Raw genomic sequence first — 20,479 nt, 5'->3', positions numbered from 1 at the left:
TAAGGAGTATATGAGAAAGAAATGTGAAACTATCAACATTGAGGAGCAAGCAATTCTTCGCGACTGTTGCCGCGATCATAGCTACAAGACCTCCAAATTTATGAGAAATTTAAACCACAGTCAATCAATCAATCAATCAATCAATCAATCAATCAATCAATCAATCAGTCAATCAATCAATCAATCACTACTGATCTGCATTTAGGGCAGTCGCCCAGGTGGCAGATTCCCTATCTGTTGTTTTCCTAGCCTTTTCTTAAATGATTGCAAAGAAATTGGAAATTTATTGAACATCTCCCTTGGTAAGTTACTCCAATCCCTAACTCCCCTTCCTATAAACGAATATTTGCCCCAATTTGTCCTCTTGAATTCCAACTTTATCTTCATATTGTAATATTTCCTACTTTTAAAGACACCATCCAAACTTATTCGTCCACTGATGTCCTCCCACGCCATATCTCCACTGACAGCTCTGAACATACCACTTAGTCGAGCAACTTGTCTCCTTTCTACCAAGTCTTCCCAGCCCAAACTTTGCAACATTTTTGTAATGCTACTCTTTTGTCGGAAATCGCCCAGAACAAATCGAGCTGCTTTTCTTTGGATGTTTTCCAGTTCCTGAATCAAGTAATCCTGGTAAGGGTCCCATACACTGGAACCATACTCAAGTTGAGGTCTCACCAGAGACAAATATGCTCTCTCCTTTACATCCTTACTACAACCCCTAAATACTCTCATAACCATGTGCAGAGATCTGTACCCTTTATTTACAATCATATTTATGTGATTACCCCAATGAAGATCTTTCCTTATATTTATACCTAAGGACACCACTTATGATTTCAAAGATTCCTCATGCATGGACCACAATTTGAACCATAGCTGCCTTGGTGATAAACCAGTGACAATGTCTCGAAGCTATCACGCTCCAGAGATTGACAAATCATGGAATTGAGACACATATGTAAGAAATATATTAAAGGGCTTGTCCTACAATAACAGGTAAAAGAGAGAGAATGTTCACAATGGAATTGCTCTAGAAATTACTAAAAATCAACAGATAAAAGCAGACACACAAATTTACAAACACAGGTAAAGAACTATTCCCGAGTGATATCGTCAAGGAAAGATGGGACTCTAGGACTATCAAGAGTGAGTTGGCCACATGTTTAGGGTCGAGTAGATGTGAGGTTGCATTTGAAAGATGGTTGGTTTGAATCCCACTGTTGGTAGTCCTAATGATTGTTTTCTGTGGTTTCCCATTTTCACATCGGACAAATACTGGGGCTCTATCTCAATTAAGGCCATGGCCATTACATTTCCAGTCTAGCCCTTTCCCATTCCTGCATCACCAGAAACCTTCTTATTTTAATTCCAATGTTAAACTGCTGGAGAGAAATAAAAAGTACGCGTGCAGAAACCTACATCCTAACTCTAACCTCTCACAACAGTGGGGAAATCACCTTATCCAGACCAAAGGAATGTCATATTGAAATACTATCTCAATAAACATGACTAAGTAATAAGTGTGGAACACCTACATTTGACCACAATAAGAGTCAACTCATCATCATCATCATTTCCCGTTTCGAGCTTCCTGGGTCGGGTTGTGAATCAAGGACCTCCATCGCTGCCTGTCTTTCCACCACTCTTCTCCTTTTTTAAGTACATCTTCTGGTTTTCCTCCCCTTTTCTCTATGCACTCCCACAGTGAATCTGTCCACTTCTTTCGGGTCTTCCTCGTGGTCTCCTTCCTGTTAACTTCTCTGAAAAAGTACTTTTGGCACTCTCTCTTCTCCCATTCTCATCGTATGCCCATACCACATTGGCTTTGTTGTTTTTATCCTGTCTTGAAGTTTCAAGATCCTGTCCTTTTCCGTATCTCTTCATTTCTAAGTCTATCCTTTCTGATCTTGCCCTCAATACCTCTTAGGAATTTCATCTCCGCTGCCTGTATTCTACTCTCCTCTCGTTTTGTTCTAGTCCACGATCCAGCTGCATAGATTAGTATGGGTTCACAATATTATTTGGGACATCTTGGTTCCACAAAATACCCCTTGTACTCTGGTAGAAGCTGTTTGCTTGGTGTATTCTTTTCCCAATTTCCTTGATTATCTTTCCATCTTCTGTGATCATACCTCCCAAGTACTTGAAACTTTTAACCACTTCCAGATTTTACCATTCAGTTTTATCTTTCCTCTTCCTTCCTCCCTTCCTTTGCATTGTCATCACTATCGTTTTACTTTTCTTTGTGCTTACTTTCACCCCAAATTTTCCATACATCGACCACAGTATGAGTTAACTAATTGGCTCAAATAAAGGTGCAGATAGCTTCATTAATCTCCAGTACATCATAGATCAGTTCACAGGACCAATTACCGTATAATTCCAAATACCAGCCGTCACCGAATAAGATAAAAACAAAATTTGGAAAAAAAGTAAATCATGTTTACTTACCGTACCAATCTTTTAATTTCTGCAAATGTCATAAAATTGCAACTTTAAAACACTTTACAAGTAATAAAAACACTAAAAAACCACAGTGAGAAATAACTAGTTCAACGTACAAATCAGTTATGATTCAAGGTCATTAGAACTACCATCATCAGAATTTCCTTCACTGTCACCTTCCCAGACATAGTTATCCTCACTACCATCCCTATAATTTGAAATTCCACATTTCTTGAAACTTTTCCTCACCTAGTTGTTGGAGATTTGATCCCATGCAGTCTTCATCCATTTGCATAGAAGTTTCACTTCAGGTCATTTCACTCATCCAGTTGATGTTGGTGCATGATCGCTAGCAGACACCATCCTCTCCATGTAGGGCCGTTTCAATGCAGCTTTGAAAGGCCGGTATTCCTTTATGGCATCTTTAGTATGCCCGTGATAAATGTCGCGCACAAGCAGGCTCTTCTTCTGCAGTAAAGCTCCTGGATGACATTGCCGAACACACTTCACTCAGTCCTCAAATAGCTCATTGTCCATCCAGCCTGATTCTTGGATTCAAATGGAAATACAAGAACAAATGTCCTTTCGGAAGTGTTTTCCTTTTCAGAACCATATATGGAGGAAGTTTGGTTCTGTCAGCTGACATGCATAACATTACCATGCAGTGTTGCTTTTTGTTACCACCTGTCCTGATAGTAACTTTTTTAGAGCCTTTAATGTGAACCGCATTGTCTGGTGGAGTTTCAAAATAAACAACCATCTGATCAACATTCCTAATTTGAGAAAAATATGAATTTTGCTTTCGCAAACAAATTACCTGGCAATGAAAGGCTTTCAACTTTTCTTCGTAGGCAACAGGGAGCCGTTGTGAAATAGATGTACGTCTTAGCACACACAATCCATTTCTTTGATAAAAGTTCTTTATCCACCCTCTGCTTGCAATAAAACCCTCCTTTTTTAATTCCTTTGCGATCTCTAATGATTTTAGTTGACACATTTCAGTTGATTACACCACAACCTAGTTCACGTCTATCAGTCACATATTTATAAAGACGTTCTTCAATTTCAGGAAACTGTGCACTCTGCCCTCAGAAAGCTCTACAATCACCATTATATTTTAATGACATTTGCTTCTTCTTCCTCCAATCGTGAATACACAATTCATCAATATCATATTTTCTGCTGGCAGCATGATTTCCGATCGTTTCAGCTTCCGCTACAACTTTTTTAAAAAGTTTCTCGCTCGCAGTAAATGACCGCAAACGATTTTTTGAATTCATCCCTTGTTACCACTGATGCTTCTTCACTCAGAACACAAAGTATGAGTCAACTGCCACACCATGTGGTTCTGGGAATGCGGAAGTGAGCAATAAAGTCAGATTTCAGCTGTTGCCAACTTGTGTGACATGAAACCATAGTTGCCGCATCTTCAAAACAATGTGTTATGAGACCACAATATGAAAGGCTTAAATATGACCAGCACCCAAATTTAAGGGGCAATACTTCTGTAAAAAGAAAGTTTGGGTGGTATTCAGGATTATATGGTAATCATTTGCATTAAAACCCCATAAAATGAGTAGGAAATATAATAGGGGGATACATTATTGTTTTTATTATCTTACCATATGAACCAACCAAGTGAGCAAGCAAACAAGATATGCGATTTTTAAAATAATAATAGCCATAGGAGAACCAACAAAATTATAGTCATTATTGAAACTAACACCCTAATATATTCTACATACAATACTATGCAACATGAGGAAAAGGTTTCTAAGATAGAATGGTTAAAAAGTGAGTACAAACAGAGTTGGATGCAGATCTTATGTGACCACTCCCACTTAGCCCTTCCCAAGACAAATATGAGCAACAATGGGGAAGACTGTTCACTCAACCTTCTTAGTTATATGTATACAAGCATTGAATGCATGTCTTTAGTGTAATCTTTTAACAATTTTTGAATCAGGTTTTAAATAGTTGGGCTTAGTAGCTTAGATGGTAGAGCACTGGTCTTCTGTACTCATGTTAGCAGGTTCGATCCTGGCTCAGTCCGGTGGTATTTGAAATGAGTCAAATATGACAGCCTCATGTTGGTAGATTTACTGGCACGTAAAAGAACATCTGTTGAACAAAAATTTTGGCACCATGGCATCTCTAAAAACCTTAAAAGTAATTAGGGGGCCATAAAACATTATTAATTAGATGGTTAGTTAATCTCAGTGACATATGTTTCAAGTATTTTGTAATATCAATTTTTATGCTATAAACATTCTGGAACTGGAAAGGGAAGAAAAAAACTGTTTTTAAACTTATTAATGCAAGAAATACCTTTCAGGGCTATTATTTCAGACAAAATATTCAAAGTTGCACTGCCAATTTTGCTGTTCATTTCTAATACACTGACTTGCCAAAAATCATGGGATAAGAGTCTACCTAGGTAGTATCAGGTAGGCCCTCCTCTAGCTCAGTCAAGTGCAGCAACTCATCGTGGCATTGATTTCCACAAGTGATGTTAATGGTCCTCACCACCATATCCCATAAATGCTCACCATGAGGTGGCAAGAACAGTCATTGAAACTCACCAGAATGCTCCTCGAACCAATTCTGGACAACTTGGGCCCAATGACACAGTGCATTATCCTGCTGGAACATCTCATCGTTGTAGGGGTATGTGAAGTCTGTGAAGGGTTGCAAGTGGTCAGTAAGCAGTTCAGATTAGCAGTCACTGGTCAACAACTTGTTCAGATGGATCAGTGAATCCAGCCCATGCCACGTGAACACACCCCACACCATTATGGAGCTACTACCACAGCCTGTATGGTGCATTGTTGACAACGGGGGTCCATGGCTTCTTAGGGCGTGTGCCATATCTGCAGATATGTAGGGATAAGATGGAGATCAGAGAAATTTTACAGAGGATATGCAAGGAAAGAGGTAGGAAAGGGAAATATAGAGAAGATTGGAAGAAGGAGGTGGAACAGGGTAGTGAGAGAGAAAGAGAGAGAGAGAGAGAGAGAGAGAGAGAGAGAGAAGGGAGGAGGAAATAGGCTTTCCAGGAGTCAGGGAAACTAAGGGAGACCAGGAGAGGAGGTGATATAATGAGGGTGGAATTAAGGCTCTGGTCATGAGTAATACAATTGCTAGGCATGTAAGGAAAGTGTGTGGAGGAAAGGGAGCCCGGGTGGAGTGTTATCCAGAAACTAGGTTAAGGCATGTGTTGAGGAAAACAGAAGGAAAAGATGAAGGTAAGGAGAAGGTAATCATTTTCCATGTTGGTCCCAACAACATAAGACAAGCAGGAATAGGTACGAACATATTTGGGGATACAGGCAGACCTCGTTATACGCGATAGCTGTATTCCGTGGAATCGCCGCGCATACCGAATTCGCGTAAATTGAGTCATTTTATATGTTAAATATAAGATTAGGTTTCCGTTAACTCACATATTAAGTTTAAAATAGCAGAGATTCTTAGTACTTTTACAAAAATAACCATTATGTTTCTGAAGCACATTTTAGTGCAAAATTTATACACTTAAAAATTTAACACTGAAACACGCAATAATAAACTAAACTCTGCATACAACCTCTTGGCTTCAGCTTGAATAGCAGCTCCAGAGATAGACATGTGTTGTGGGTTGTGATGCTCAATCCAATCCATTCTCCCCATTGTTTCCGAGCGAAATTTGTTCACTCTAGTCACATTTATGTTAGTAGAAGATTGAGCAGTTTTTCGAATTGATTGCGCATTGTCACTAATAGTTCTTGCAACGGATTCAGTAAGTCCCAAAGCACGCTGAATGTCAACAATACGCTCACCTTTCTCATTCAACCCCCCCCATGGCACTACAGCCCTTGAAGGGCCTTGGCCTACCAAGCAACCGCTGCTCAGCCCGAAGGCCTGTAGATTACGAGGTGGTGTGTGGTCAGCACGACGAATCCTCTCGGCCATTATTCTTGGCTTTCTAGACCGGGGCCGCTATCTCACCGTCAGATAGCTCCTGAGTTCTAATCACGTAGGCTGAGTGGACCTCAAACTAGCCCTCAGGTCCAGGTAAAAATCCCTGACTGTGCCGAGAATCGAACCCAGGGCCTCCGGGTAAGAGGCAGGCACGCTACCCCTACACCACGGGGCCGGCTCACCTTTCTCATAGCAATCCAAAACTTCTAACTTTGTATCTAATGAATACGACTTTCGTACCCGCTTCTTTCCTTTTTACCCTGCATTTTAAATACAAAACCTGTCAAGTGCAACTTCACAGCTCTACTGATCGGAACTGACGATTCACGTCTCGACAAACACGACAGAATATGTACTTGCCCCGTTTAACCTTGGCGCGCAATGCAGTGTACGTTACAGAGTTCAAAACGCATGCCTGTACCCGCCTTAGGGCATTACAGTTTCAGCGTGCTGCTAGCAGATGGCAGCACTAGACTTAAAACCAAAATCGCGTATATGCGAAATCGCTGATAACGAATCCGCGTATAACGGGACTTATCTGTATGTGGGACCTGGTTACAATGGCATGGAACAAGTTCAAGGAAGCAGAGATTGTTATCAGTGGGACACAGTGCAGGAGGGATACTGACTGGAGGATGATTGGGCATGTAAATGAGACTATGGAATGGGTATGTGGAAAATTGGGAGTAAGTCTTGTAGATTGTACTGGGTGGGTAGAATAAAGGGATCTACACTCAGGTGGCCTTCACTTGAACCACCATGGTACATATAAATTAGGGGTTTTGTTTAGAAGAGTTACGTACAGTGAAACAGGGTGGACTAGGAAGCAGTGATAACAGTTTATGAAGCAGGAAGTCAAGTAATAATGACACAAAATTGTTAGGTGTTAAACTGCAGAAGTATTGTAAAGGAAGGAATAGAATTGAATAATTAAACAGATATATATTTACTAGATATTGTGATAGGAATTGAATCATGGCTGAGAAGTGATGTTATGGATGCAGAAATTTTATCACGGAAATGGAGTGTTTATCATAGATACAGGTTAGAAACAGTGGGAGGTGGTTTTTCATACCGGTGAAAGAGGATTTCTAAGCTACTCAGTTATGGCTGAGAAACATGAAATTTTATGTATAAGACTTATCTCTAAAAATAATAGGCAACTTGATATTTTTTGGGGTGTACTGACCTGGCAAGGCTAGTGTTGAGACTGATGCAGAATTACTGGATAACATAAGCAGCTATGTGGGGAACGATACTGAAAGAAACGTTATTGTAGTGGGTGATTTCAATTTACCAAATACCAGAAGTCTATGGATTTAGGTCAGGGGACCTAGAAGGTCACGCATCTGGAAAATGCCTAGAGATAATGCAGTTGCGTTACTGAAGGTTTCTCAAAGCAATTATTTCACCTGGTGAGCGATATATGGTGTTGCCCCATTTTGTATGAAAATAATAGTGTGGTCACAGTTGCGTGAACCATGTGTTGCACAAGGTCCCTATAATGTGCAGATGTCACCGTACACCTAACAGGGCCACGATGGGTAATCTCCTCAAAGGAAAACGGATCGAGAATGAAGGAGCTTGTAAAACCACACCAAACAGTCACGTAAGCTGAATGCAATGGTTGTTCCTGCACGTTTGGAGAAATCAAACCCCATATGAGACAGTTCTGAGCATTCACTGCACCCTCCAGAATAAAATACGAATCGCCAGTCCATAGAATATTCCCTGGCCACAGCTTGTCCACTTCCATGCGTACCAGAAACCGAAGGGCAAAAGTCACTGCATTGTGCAACAACTTGGGGTTTCAATTTTTGAACGGTATGAAGTTTGTAGGGATACCAGTGTAAAATGCATCGCAAAAGCTTGTGAACTGTTGACCAGGGTTGCGACAATTCACATGACACAGCTCGAGCACTGGTTACAGAATTGGGTGAATGTGCTGCATGGTCTGCTACAGCTGCAGCAACTTCATTAACAACATCCATGGGGATAGGCCGCCGTCCTCTCCCTGGTGCGACACTTAATTCTTTTTTTTTTTTTTGCTAGTTGCTTTACGTCGCACCGACACAGATAGGTCTTTTGGTGACGATGGGACAGGAAAGGGCTAGGAGTGGGAAGGAAGCGGCCGTGGCCTTAATTAAGGTACAGCCCCAGCATTTGCCTGGTGTGAAAATGGGAAACCACGGAAAACCATTTTCAGGGCTGCCGACAGTGGGATTCGAACCTACTATCTCCCGAATACTGGATACTGGCCGCACTTAAGCGACTGCAGCTATCGAGCTCGGTGACACTTAATTCACCTGTTTCCTTGAATTTCTTAATAGTTTTCTTCAGCCCATTACTTGTCATGGGACCTCTTCTCTGCCGTTTGTCGGCAATATTCCCGCAATGCAGCATTGCTCTTGCTGCCATTCTGTTAAAACAACTTCACTAGCAGTGAACGGTCTCTCTTCCCAATAGGCATTACGCTTCACACGGAAAAGTTCAACTTTCTTATGCTACAATGAAGAATCACTTCACAGAAGGAATCAACATGCGTCACCAAGCAGTTACGGAACATTGCACGTTTTGACCGTTTACGGCGCCCTATTTTTGTCTGGTGGCAAAACTTCGAACTAATAATTTTTGTGGCATAATTCGCGAGCACATTGCTTAGTTAGCATATCTACAAAATTTCAGACTCCTACGATCATTACAGCCTGTGCTGTAATGAATACTATAACTTTAATTGTGGACACCCGGTAGGACTGGGAAGGGAATGTGAACAACAGAAAGCATGACCTACAAATGGCGAATAAGTTAATCTGGGAAGGACAGCTGATTCAGAAAGTGGCAGAATCAACAAGAGAGAAAAATAATCTAGACATGGTGCTGATAAAGCCAGATGAGCTCTATAGAGAAGCTGAATAGATGGTATACCATAAACCAGTTTTTGTCACAGTTAAAGTGTGATTAAAATGAAGGTTGTAAAATTAGGACTATTAGGGAATTGCCAGTAATCAGCTTCATTTTCCATATCAAATTCTAATCACAGAGACTTAGAGTAACTGAAAATCTTCCACCTATTTGATACTTTTTATTTGCTTTTCAGCATATTAATTAATTATAAACAGTACATGTTTCGTTCTCACTTGAGAATATCTTCAGCTGTTGTTAAACTTAGGTGAATCGCTAAGTTTCTGAGTACATTATTTTCAGGTACATTGTTCCTCTTAAAATCTATTTGAATATAAATTATATTAAAATGATGTTAAAACAATGTGGGGGTTAATGGGTTGATGAAATGAGACAGAATGAATACAGAGCCTACTTAAAAAACTATATCTATTCATTGGAATAGTTGTTAAAAGTTTCAAGTCTGTTACACTAAAAATATCTGTTTGTCTTCCAGTTAAAAGGTTTTTTTTAAATGATTGACTTCTTGACACTGTTCTAATTATTGTTGAATGTTCATTCCTTTCACTCCTTCCAGGTTGGCTGTTAATTATTTTGAGCTTGCTTAATGTGCCCTAAATTGAGTCTAATGTGGAACTGTGAAGCTGATTGCCGTTCACTTTTTGAGCAGGGAGCTTCGTCTCAATTTCTGAAATGAAATGAGGAAAATCGGGATTTGTTTTTATAATGAAAACATGTGTCTTTACATAATAACTTAATGTATAAAATGGTTTCATACCTTACTGTTGTTAAACTCCAATTCTACCGTGACCCTGGAGGGGCTACGTTTGAAGCTGCTTTATGTCTTGTATAATAATGGTGTGTGTATTCCGTTGTTTGCTCCTCCTTCCGGGGAGGCAAGGCTGCGGAGAAGGGAGGAGGCATGTCGCTTACTGTCAGACTCCTAAGAGGAACAATGTACCTGAAAATAATGTACTCAGAAACTTAGCGATTCACCTAAGCTTAACAACAGCTGAAGATGTTCTCAAGTGAGAACAAAACATGTACTGTTTATAATTAATTAATTTGCTAAAAAGCAAATAAAAAGTATTAAAAAGGTGGAAGATTTTCTATTAGGGAATACCGTACAGTTGATAAAAGAGGAAGGAAACTTAAAAAGCATTTATGATAAATGGCAGATCTATGTATCCATCTATATATAAATACGTGTGTGCATGTTCATATATTTCACCTTGCAGCCACAACTACCCATGGCAGACCACTGGTTTTTGTATCTTGTAGTAGCCTCAAGTTTCCCATCATGCACTATAGTGGTTGTGTGTCGGTAGCTGTGGGGCTGAAAATGACCGACTATATAAAAATAGACCTGTATGTCCGTATAATTCACACTGCAGCCTTAACTTCCCAACGCAGACGGCTGGTGTTTGTGCGTGATAGTAGCCTCGAGTACCCCATCGTGCATTACGGAGGTTGTGTGTTGGTAGGTGTGATGGTGTGGGATATGTGGGGGTTGAAAGTGGCATTCTTAGGAAGCACAATATAATTCCAGTTTTCACCACAGACCAGAAGCTCAAATCCCTGTTTCGACCATTCAGAGAAAAACCACATCTTGAAACACTGGGCGTGTATGAAGTTCCATGTGGTTGTGGTCAATCAATACTGATCTGCATTTAGGGCAGTCACCCAGGTAGCAGATTCACCTATCTGTTGTTTTCCTAACCTTTTCTTAAATCATTTCAAAGAAATTGGAAATTTATTGAACATCTCCCTTGATAAGTTATTCCAATCCCTAACTCCCCTTCCTATAAATGAATATTTGCCCCAATTTGTCCTCTTGAATTCCAACTTTATCTTCATATTGTGATCTTTCCTACTTTTAAAGATGTCTACTAATGTCATTCCACGTCATCTCTCCGCTGACAGCTTGGAACATACCACTTAGTTGAGCAGCTTGTCCTCTTTCTCTCAATACTTCCCAGTCCGAAATTTGCAACATTATTGTAATGCCACTCTTTTGTCGGAAATCACCCAGAACAAATCAAGCTGCTTTTCCTTGGATTTTTTTCCAGTTCTTGAATCAAGTAATCCTGGTGAGGGTCCCATACTCTAGTTGGGGTCTTACCAGAGACTTATACGCCCTCTCCTTTACATCCTTACTACTAACCCAAAACACCCTCATAACCATGTGCAGAGAGATCTGTACTCTTTATTTACAATCCCAATTATGTGATTACTCCAGTGAAGATCTTTCCTTATATTAACACCTAGATGCTTACAATGATCCCCAAAAGGAACTTTCACCCCGTCAAAACAGTAATTAAAACAGAGAGGACTTTTCTATTTGTGAAACTCACAACCTGACTTTTAACCCTGTTTATCAATATACCATTGCCTGCTGTCCATCTCACAACATTATCAAGGTCACGTTGCAGTTGTTCACAATCTTGTAACTTATTTATTACTCTATACAGAATAACATCATCCGCAAAAAGCCTTACCTCTGATTCCACTTGTTTTCTCATATCATTTATATATATATATACGAAATCATAAAGGTCCAATAATACTGCCTTGAGGAATTTCCCCTTAATTATTACGGGGTCAGATAAAGCTTCGCCTACTCTAATTCTCTGAGATCTATATTCTAGAAATATAGCAACCCATTCAGTCACTCTTTTGTCTAGTCCAATTGCACTCATTTTTGCCAGTAGTCTCCCATGATCCACCCTATCAAATGCTTTGTCAATCACAATACAGTCCATTTGACCTGCTGAATCCAAGATATCTGCCATATCTTGCTGGGATCCTACAAGTTGAGCTTCAGTGGAATAACCTTTCCTAAAACCGAACTGCCTTCTATCGAACAAGTTATTAATTTTATGAACATGTCTAATATAATCAGATAAAATGCCTTCCCAAATCTTACATGCAATGCATGTCAAACTTAACTGGCCTATAATTTTCAGCTTTTATCACCCTTTCGTTTATACACAGGGGCTAATATAGCAACTCTCCATTCATTTGGTATAGCTCCTTCAAGCAAACATTAATCAAGTAAGTACTTCAGATATGGTACTATATCCCAACATAATGTCTTTAGTATATCCCCAGAAATCTTATCAATTACAGCCGCTTTTCTACTTTTCAACTTTTATATATTATTGTAAATGTCATTGTTAACATATGTAAATTTGAATACTTCTTTAGCATTAGTCTCCTCCTCTATCTGGACATGATCCTTGTAACCAACAATCTCTACATATCTGCTGACTGAATACTTCTGCCTTCAATTCTCACATACACACTCCTCTTGTTCATTAATTATTCCTGGAATGTCCTTCTTGGAACCTGTTTCTGCCTTAAAATACCTATACATACCCTTCCATTTTTCACTAATATTTGTATGACTGCAAATTATGCTTGCCATCATGTTATCATTAGCTGCCTTCGTTGCTAGATTCAATTTCCTAGTAAGTTCCTTCAATTTCTCCTTACTTTCACAGCCATTTCTAACTCTGTTTCTTTCCAATCTGCACCTCCTTCTTAGTCTCTTTATTTCTCTATTATAATAAGGTGGGTCTTTACCATTCCTTACCACCTTTAAAGGTACAAACCTGTTTTCACATTCCTCAACAATTGCTTTAAACCCATTCCAGAGCCTGTTTACATTTTCATTTACCGTTTTCCACCGAAAAACTCCCTCATGCCTGTTTTATCAGCCATATGGTAGTGCCTAATAGTCCTAATTTTAATACCTTCCCGTCTTTCACATTTATTTTTAACTATGACAAAAACAGCTTCATGATCACTAATACCATCTATTACTTCGGTTTCTCTATAGAGCTCATCTGGTTTTATCAGCACCACATCCAGAATATTCTTCCCTCTAGTTGGTTCCATCACTTTCTGAATCAGCTGCCCTTCCCATATTAACTTATTTGCCTTTTGTTGGTCATGCTTCCTGTCGTTCGCATTACCTTCCCAATTGACATTTGGTAAATTGAGATCACCTGCTACTATTACATTCCTTTCCATATCATTTCCAACATAGCTGATTATCTTATCAAATAATTCTGAATCAGTGTCAGCGCTACCCTTTCCCGGTCTGTACACTCCAAAGACATCAAGTTGCCTATTATCTTCAGAGAAGAGCCTTACACCCAGAATTTCATGTTTTTCATCCATAACTTTTTCGAAGCTTACAAATTCTTCTTTCACCAGAATGAATACTCCCCCTCCTACCATTCCTATCCTATCTCTACGATACACACTTCAGTTACATGTGATAAATATCATTCTTGATCCATATTGATGATACTTGAATGGAATAATATCAATAAGTTAATTCATTGAATTTACCACCTAATCAATACAAAATTCATACTTTAGTTGGTTTACTTTGGCATATTAACTAAAATGGTACATGTTTTGCCTTGAATTCAGGCATCATCAGCCATTATCTTAACTTAAAAATAGTAACAAGCATCTGATTTATATATACATGAAATAAAATTAAAAAACCTTGGAGAGACTAAAATTAAAATTAACATATAGTAGAATGATTAAAGTTAAGTTGGTTATAAAGATATTACAATGAGTCAGTAAAATTACAATTGGTGAAAGTAATGGTGATATGACATTAGAAGGTTTCTATTATAATAAAAAGAAAGAACAAAGCAACAGTTTGTCATAAACGAGTGATAGGATTGCTAAAAATTATGTTGGCCGACCAGCGGTTACAACGAAAATGACAATGATGGTCGTATTTAATAAAAATGTAGCATAAAATAATAGTGAAATACGGTCATGTGACCATCAATACTTGTTGATTAGAGATAAATCGAAAGTCAATGGCATATGGTGATATGGTTCAGTTTAATAGAAATAAAAATATGAAGTTGAATAACGATGTTTAAATAGAGCCTTTATGGACCATCTCAATTTGTTGCAAATACAGCAATGTTCTTAAGAATGTGTGGATGATTAACATTCGAGTCGATACAGAAGTGTTACAGTTGAATCTGTAAAAGGAAACAAAAAACGTGGTGTTAATTAAGTGAGAAATCGTATGGGAGATGTGGGGGTTGAAATTGGCTGACTATATATTAAAACAGACATGTGTGTCCATGTATTACACCTTTAAGCCACAAATACCCACCACAGACCACTGTATTTGTATGTGGTAGTAGCCTCGAATCTCCCATCATTCACTATAGTTGTTACAAGAAATAAACTTCATTCCGGTTCCATAATGACTTCAAATATCTATGATGAAATTCAAAAAGAATTCAATTATATCAGGTCCACCTATTCAGTATACTTTTGCCCTTTATTAAATTGTCTGTTTAAAAGTTACATAGTTGTTTAAAATACCTTGGACATGTTTCGACCTAGCTTAGAGTTCATCATCAGCAAAATAACAAAGAAGAAAGACATACAACAAAAACAGTGATACATAAAAAACCTGAGATAACATATAGTCAATAAATGCAATGGGAGATTATGTTAAAATGTATATAGCTTCAATATTAACAATATATTCAACAAGTACACTGGAAACTGTTAAAAATGTACATGGATTCAAACTTGGACAAAACAAGTTGTAAGTGTGGGTCCAATCGTATTTAGTACAATATCAGTTGGCTGGAGGAAATACTTACAGAATAGAGAAGACAGTTAGATATTGTTCTAATCTGTCATGTTTCTGGAAAATAGAGTGAAGTTTAAAAAAAATCAGTTGTATTGCATCACAGAGAATACAGTATAGCCAGGACGTCCTCTTTCCTCCAGTGAGGAGGTCAACACCGATCCAACCTGATCTACACAACCATAGGGCATACTGTATTACAAAAAGTGAATATTGAAGCTATTTACATTTTAACATAATCTCCCATTGCATTTTTTGACTATATGTTATCTTGGATTTTTTATGTATCACTGTTTATGTTGTATAACTTTCTTCTTTGTTATTTTGCTCTCTAAATTAGGTCAAAATATGTCAAAAAGTTTTTTAAACAACTAAGTAACTTTTAAACAGACCATTTAATAAATGGCAGAAGTACTTTGAATAGGTGGACCTAATATAATTGAATTCTTTTGGAATTTCATCATAGACACTATAGTTATTGCATGTCGGTAGCTGTGGTGGTGTGGGAGGTGTTGGGTTTGAAAGGGTTGACAATATATAAACTAAGACATGTGTCCCCGTATCTTTCAAACTGCGTGGCAGTAGCCTGGTTTCCCCCATCGTGCATTATAGTGGTTACATGTCAGTAGCTGTGGTGGTGTGGGAGATGTGTGGGCGAAGGTGGCTAACTAAATATAAAAATAGACATGTGTGTCTGTATATTTCACATTGCAACTACAACTACCTACCACAGATACTTGGTGTTTGTGTGTGGTAGTAGCCTCGAGTCTCCCAGTGTGCACTATAGTTGTTGTTGTTATGTGTCGGTAGTTGTGGTGGTGTGGCAAATGTGGCGGTTGAAACTGGCCGACCATCACTGAATGTAGTGTATTAAAAACAGTGAGAATATACTGGATGGATTGAAGTAAGTATGTACTCTAGAAGGCTGAGGGTCAAATGTTCCACTATTGCAGAGTTAATTTGGAAAATTCTTGTTTCTCACATGATCGGCTCTACGCTGCTTTCTCACATGTACAAAAAGAAAATCTGGTCTTGCACCAAACAACATCAAATGATGTTCATAAGAATGTATTTTGATGATGAAATTACTTAGCATACAAGGTATTAAGGTATTAATGTACCCCAAAAAAAGAATAAAAATAGAGAAACGGAAAAAGTGTGTACTTTTAATACGGACTTCTATATTATACAGAAAACCAAACAGATGTATAAAAAAACAGTGAAGCGGGTTGTTTTCAGCTAGTGGTAAATAAAAATTTAAACAGCCACAGGTTTAAAGCAATTGTTGAGGAGTATGAAAACAGGTATGTACCTTTAAAAGTGGTAAAGTATGGTAAGAACCCATTATATTATAACAGGGAAATAAAGTTGAGGTGCACAGTAGAAAAAAATGGGAATAGTTGAAGGAGTAACGAGAGACTGAAGGACCTTATTAAGGAACTGAAGTTAGCAACCAAGTCAGCTAAGCATACTATGATAAAAAACCAAACCAAAACCCATGGTGCAACAGCCCCAAAGGGCCACGGCATACCAAGTGACCGCTGCTCAGCTCGAAGGCCTTCAGAATATTAGGTGTCGTGTGGTCAGCACAACGAATCCTCTTGGCTCTCTAGATCAGGACTGCCATCTCACCATGAAATGATTCCTGAACTGTAATCACGCAGGCTGAGTAGATCTTGAACCAGCCCTCAGATCCAGGTAAAAATCCCTGACCTGGTAATCGAACCTGGGGCCTCTGGGTAAGAGGCAAGCACACTGTCCCTACACTGTGGGGCCGGCATGGATAATATGATGGCAAACTTAATTGGCAGCCATATGAACACTTTTTTCTTTTTTTTTTTACAAGTTGCTTTACGTTGCACCGACACAGACATTTATATCAACAGATAGGTCTTACGGCGACGATGGGACAGGAAAGGGCTAAGAGTGGGAAGGAAGCAGCCGTGGACTTAATTAATGTACAGTCCCAGCATTTGCCTGGTGTGAAAATGGGAAACAATGGAATTCATCTTCTGGGCTGCTGTATGAATTTTAAGTTGTTTGAGTTAACAGTCCATAGACTGGTTTGATACAGCTCTCCAGGCCACCCTAACCTGTGCTAACCTTTTCATTTCTACGTAACTACTACATCTGCTCTGATCTGCGTGTAATATTCATACCTTGGTCTACCCCTCCTTTCTTACCACCTACACTTCCCTCAAGAACCAACTCAACAAGTCCTGGATGTCGTAAGATGTGCCCTATCATTTTATCTCTTCTTCTTCTCTTCAAATTTGGCCATATCCTTTACCTTTCACCAATTTGATTCAGTATCTCTTCATTCATGCTCCAATCTATCCATCTCACCTTCAGCTTTCTTTTATTCTCTTTCTCTCTGAGCAAGTTATCATCCACGTTTCACTTCCATACTATGCCATGCAACAGTTGAACATCTTTCTAATTCCTATATCAACATTCAAGGTGAACAAATTTCTTTTCTTAAGAAAGGCCTTCCTTGCTTGTGATAGTCTGCATTTTATGTCCTCCTTACTTCTGCCATCATTAGTTATTTTGCTACCCAAATAACAATTTTCATCTATTTCCTTTAAGACTTCATTTCCTAATCTAATATTTCCTGCATCACCTGACCTTGTTTGACCGCACTCCATTACTTTTGTTTCGGATTTATTTATTTTCATCTTGTATTCCTTCCCCAAGACTCTGTCCATACCATTCAGCAATTTCTCCAGATTTCTACAGAGTCAGATAAAATAACAATATCATCGGTAAATCTTAGGGTTTTGATTTCCTCTCCTTGAACTTTGATACCCTTTCCAAATTCCTCTTTGATATCCTTTATTGCCTGTTCTATGTAAACAATGAAAAGGAGAGAGGACAAACTGCAGCCTTCCCTCACTCCTTTCTGGATTGCTGCCTCTTTTTCAAAGCCCTCGATTCTTATCACTGCAGACTGATTTTTGTATAGATTGTAGATAATTCTCCTTTTTCAGTATCTGATCCCGATCACCTTCAGAATCTCAAATAAGCTTAGTCCAATCAATGTTATTGAATGCCTTTTCTAGATCTATGAACGCATGTAAGTGGGCTTGTCTTTCTTAATTCAGTCCTCAAGATCAGATGTAAAGTCAGGATTGCTTCATGTGTTCCCAAATTTCTTCTGAAGCCAAACTGATTTTCTCCCAACTCAGTTTCAACTTGTCTTTCCATTCTTCTGTAAATAACATGTGTTAAAATTTTGCAAGCGTGAGATACTAAACTAATGGTGCGGTAGTTTTCACACTTGTCAGCACCGGCTTTCTTGGGAATAGGTATAACAACATTCTGCCGAAAATCAGATGGCACTTCTCCTGTATCATACATCTTACACACTAAACAGACCGAGCTCGATAGCTGCAGTCGCTTAAGTGCGGCCAGTATCCAGTATTCGGGAGATAGTAGGTTCGAACCCCACTATCGGCAGCCCTGAAAATGGTTTTCCGTGGTTTCCCATTTTCACACCAGGCAAATGCTGGGGCTGTACCTCAATTAAGGCCATGGCCGCTTCCTTCCCACTCCTAGCCTTTCCTTGTCCCATCGTCGCCATAAGACCTATCTGTGTCGGTGCGACGTAAAGCAACTAGCTAGCACTAAACAGAACATCCTCTCCATGCTGGTTTCTCCTAAGGCAGTCAGTAATTCTGAGGGTATGTCATCAATTCTTGGTGCCTTCTTCCTACTTAGGTCTCTCAAAGCTCTGTTGAATTGACCTCAAAATTGGGTCTCCCATGTCATCAGTATTAACAGCCTCTTCTTGTTTCAGAACACTATCATCTACTTTTTTACCTTGATACAACTGTTGGATATATTCCTGCCATCTTTCTGACTTGTCTTCTTTCCCTAGAAGTGGTTTTCCATCTGAGCTTTTAATATTCATACACCTACTTTTCCTTTCTCCAAAGATTTCCTTGATTTTCCTGTATGCGGCATCTTTCCTAGGACCATACAACCTTCAACATCCTTACACTTCTCTTTCAGCCATTTTTTCTTAGCTGTCTTGCACTTTCTATCTACTTCTTTATTTGCCTGTATTCTTTTCCACCCTCTTCATTTTTAGCATTCTTGTACTTTCATCGTTCGTCAGTCAGGTCTAGTTTCTCTTGAGTTATCCATAATTTCTTAGGTGATCTTTCCTTTCTTCCTAACTTTTCTTCAGCAGCCTCACTGATCTCATTCTTCATGACTGTTCATTCTTCCTCTACTGTGTTTCCTTCAAGCTTTTCATTTAGTCCCTGTGTTACATGTTCCTTGAAGCAATCCCTCACACTGTTTTCTTTCAACTTGGCTAGATCCCATCTCCCTGCATTCCTTTCTTCAATTTCTTCAAATTCAGATGGCATTTCATGAAAAACAGGTTGTGGTCAGAGTCCACGTCTGCTCCTGAGAAAGTCTTGCAAATTAACACCTGGTTTCTATATCTCTGCCTAATCATAATGAAGTCTATTTGATACCTTCCAGTGTCTCCAGGTCTCGTCCATGTATACAACTGTCGTTTGTGGTGTTGGAACGAAGTGTTAGCCAGGACTAAATTGCGATCGGTGCAGAATTCAACCAGCCGGCTTCCTCTTTCATTCCTTTGTCCCAATCCAAATCCTCCTACTGTATTACCTCCTCTTCCTTGGCCTACCACTGCATTCCAGTCTCCCATCATAATTAGATTCTCATCACCTTTTACATACTGTTTTAAATCTTCTCTCCTCATGTCTTCTTTCAATTTCTTCATCATCTGCTGAACTAGTAGGCATATAGACCTGCACTATTTGTGTGGTACTAAGGCAGAACCTGATATGTCAAGGAACTTGACTTTTCAGAAAAGTTTGAGAGATACTGAAATTCAGATTGTATTTCAATGAGCTCTAAATTGAAGTAGCATACATTTGTGAAAGTAGAAAAAAGAAGGTACAAGTTTTATTCTTATTGTAACATGATGGTGGGGTAGTAGATTAATAAATATATGACTGGTAGCTTCTACACTAGGATTTATTAATTCCAATTACCACTTATTAACTGGTACACAGTAATGTTTCAACAAATTCACAAGCAGAGACTTCATCAACACTTCTCTATTCACTTAAAACATCTACTGTAGTTTTACAGATACTGTGCCTTTCTTTGGTATGGTTAAGCCAACCAACAGAATAACAGAGTTACATGGAATGCCCATTTTCTTGCAACATTGGCCCTGAAAATCATGCAACTTCCAATCTCTTAAGTGAAAACCACTTAAAGTGCACAGTCTAAATTTACATTGCAAGACTGGTGAGGAGTTTTGTAGTTTTCTATTGCCCTTCCCAATTCCAAATGAATTCTGAAACTTCGAAGCTGCCTTTCTTGTTTTTCATGTTGTATAATGCTGAACTTCTCACATTAATTCCATAAACTTCATTAATTGTCCCCTACTAAATCATCTTTCCCATTTTAATCAGCAATTCTAGCTTTTGCTAAACTTTAAAAATTAAATAATTGAAAAAAAGGTTCAACCTA

This window comes from Anabrus simplex, chromosome 5 (assembly GCF_040414725.1).
Source record: "Anabrus simplex isolate iqAnaSimp1 chromosome 5, ASM4041472v1, whole genome shotgun sequence".
NCBI classification, from domain to species: Eukaryota; Metazoa; Arthropoda; class Insecta; order Orthoptera; family Tettigoniidae; genus Anabrus; species Anabrus simplex.
This window is presented reverse-complemented; position numbering follows the sequence as displayed.